Genomic DNA, 2,500 nt, shown 5'->3' on the forward strand with positions numbered 1-2,500 from the left:
ACCTGGTATTCCCAGGCGGTCTCCCATCCAAGTACTAACCAGGCCTGAGTCTGCTTAGCTTCCGAGATCAGACGAGATCGGGCGTTTTCAGGCTAGTATAGCCGTAGGCATCTGCAACACCGTCTTCTTGCCTATTCAAGCCGGCCACGCTAGCACCCTCGCCACTTCTTCTTTCCGGTTGTTTTCAATTTTTTCTCTCTCTTTTTCTACTTCTACTTCTACTTCTCCTCCTCTTTCTCTCCTTCTCCTGCTAATTCTAGCCTATATGCCTGATACACGCTCCCCTTCATGCCGTCCCCACCTAGCTCTCTTTTTTTCTTCTCCACCTCCCCCAAGGAAAACTGCAAGCCCCGCCCACCTCACACCAGCCTGCCGCCTGCACGCTGCTGCCTTTCCACATTGCAACGCTGCGCACTTCTCTCAGCACAGCCAGCACAAGGTTCAGGCAGGCAATGCAAGCCAGCTCTCTCTTCCTTCGCTTTCCACACCAGCCCCAATGCCACAACTTGCATTCATGCGGCGCCTTCAGGCTAGGAGACAGAACGTCCTGCCGACACACTGGCTTGCGGCCACACGGGCCAGCTGGCGTGCCCATCAAAGTACAGCACGCCAAGGCACCCAACCGTGCTGCGTTGCAAAGGCCCGGCAAAGCTGCAGCAGCTGAATGGCCCGACCAAGCCGCCTGCCTGAGTTGAGCCCGCAGGCAAGTGTTGGGAGGAATGGCGAGGACGCAGAGAGCAGCAAAAGGTTGGCCTGCCTCTGGTGTGGAGAGTGCTTGGCGTGAGCAGTCTCTGCTGGCCGCAAAAGCCTACTGCACCTGGTATTCCCAGGCGGTCTCCCATCCAAGTACTAACCAGGCCTGAGTCTGTTTAGCTTCACGACATCAGACGAGATCGGGCGTTTTCAGACTAGTATGGCCGTAGGCATCTGCAACACCGTCTTCTTGCCTATTCAAGCCGGCCACGCTAGCACCCTCGCCACTTCTTCTTTCCGGTTGTTTTCAATTTTTTCTCTCTCTTTTTCTACTTCTACTTCTACTTCTCCTCCTATTTCTCTCCTTCTCCTGCTCATTCTAGCCTATATGCCTGATACTCGCTCCCCTTCATGCCGTCCCCAGCTAGCTCTCTTTTTTTCTGCTCCACCTCCCCCAAGGAAAACTGCAAGCCCCGCCCACCTCACACCAGCCTGCCGCCTGCACGATGTTGCCTTTCCACATTGCAACGCTGCGCACTTCTCTCAGCACAGCCAGCACAAGGGTCAGGCAGGCAATGCAAGCCAGCTCTCTCTTCCTTCGCTTTCCACACCAGCCCCAATGCCACAACTTGCATTCATGCGGCGCCTTCAGGCTAGGAGACAGAACGTCCTGCCGACACACTGGCTTGTGGCCACACGGGCCAGCTGGCGTGCCCATCAAAGTACAGCACGCCAAGGCACCCAACCGTGCTGCGTTGCAAAGGCCCGGCAAAGCTGCAGCAGCTGAATGGCCCGACCAAGCCGCCTGCCTGAGTTGAGCCCGCAGGCAAGTGTTGGGAGGAATGGCGAGGACGCAGAGAGCAGCAAAAGGTTGGCCTGCCTCTGGTGTGGAGAGTGCTTGGCGTGAGCAGTCTCTGCTGGCCGCAAAAGCCTACTGCACCTGGTATTCCCAGGCGGTCTCCCATCCAGGTACTAACCAGGCCGGAGTCTGCTTAGTTTCCGAGATCAGACGAGATCGGGCGTTTTCAGACTAGTATGGCCGTAGGCATCTGCACCACCGTCTTCTTGCCTATTCAAGCCGGCCACGCTAGCACCCTCGCCATTTCTTCTTTCCGGTTGTTTTCAATTTTTTCTCTCTCTTTTTCTACTTCTACTTCTACTTCTCCTCCTCTTTCTCTCCTTCTCCTGCTCATTCTAGCCTATATGCCTGATACTCGCTCCCCTTCATGCCGTCCCCACCTAGCTCTCTTTTTTTCTTCTCCACCTCCCCCAAGGAAAACTGCAAGCCCCGCCCACCTCACACCAGCCTGCCGCCTGCACGCTGCTGCCTTTCCACATTGCAACGCTGCGCACTTCTCTCAGCACAGCCAGCACAAGGGTCAGGCAGGCAATGCAAGCCAGCTCTCTCTTCCTTCGCTTTCCACACCAGCCCCAATGCCACAACTTGCATTCATGCGGCGCCTTCAGGCTAGGAGACAGAACGTCCTGCCGACACACTGGCTTGTGGCCACACGGGCCAGCTGGCGTGCCCATCAAAGTACAGCACGCCAAGGCACCCAACCGTGCTGCGTTGCAAAGGCCCGGCAAAGCTGCAGCAGCTGAATGGCCCGACCAAGCCGCCTGCCTGAGTTGAGCCCGCAGGCAAGTGTTGGGAGGAATGGCGAGGACGCAGAGAGCAGCAAAAGGTTGGCCTGCCTCTGGTGTGGAGAGTGCTTGGCGTGAGCAGTCTCTGCTGGCCGCAAAAGCCTACTGCACCTGGTATTCCCAGGCGGTCTCCCATCCAAGTACTAACCAGGCCTGAGTCTGC

At 56.9% G+C, this 2,500-nt stretch overlaps 4 non-coding genes across 4 annotated transcripts in view; all 4 read right to left on the bottom strand.

Moving 5' to 3' along the window:
• The window catches only part of LOC140414404 (5S ribosomal RNA), a 119-nt gene extending 10 nt beyond the window's left edge, over positions 1-109 (bottom strand). The window contains exon 1 of the ribosomal RNA XR_011943539.1: positions 1-109. This exon is cut by the window's left edge and continues 10 nt beyond it. This is a non-coding gene — a ribosomal RNA (5S ribosomal RNA).
• Positions 110-805: 696 nt separating this feature from the next.
• On the bottom strand, positions 806-925 carry LOC140415471 (5S ribosomal RNA). Its single transcript, XR_011944572.1, has one exon. It is a non-coding gene; the product is annotated as a 5S ribosomal RNA (ribosomal RNA).
• Positions 926-1,621: 696 nt separating this feature from the next.
• Positions 1,622-1,740, bottom strand: LOC140415280 (5S ribosomal RNA). The gene has a single exon (XR_011944394.1). It is a non-coding gene; the product is annotated as a 5S ribosomal RNA (ribosomal RNA).
• A 696-nt stretch (positions 1,741-2,436) lies between these two features.
• Positions 2,437-2,500, bottom strand: part of LOC140414221 (5S ribosomal RNA) — a 119-nt gene continuing 55 nt past the window's right edge. The window contains exon 1 of the ribosomal RNA XR_011943363.1: positions 2,437-2,500. This exon is cut by the window's right edge and continues 55 nt beyond it. This is a non-coding gene — a ribosomal RNA (5S ribosomal RNA).

This window comes from Scyliorhinus torazame, chromosome 4, assembly GCF_047496885.1.
Source record: "Scyliorhinus torazame isolate Kashiwa2021f chromosome 4, sScyTor2.1, whole genome shotgun sequence".
NCBI lineage: Eukaryota > Metazoa > Chordata > Chondrichthyes > Carcharhiniformes > Scyliorhinidae > Scyliorhinus > Scyliorhinus torazame.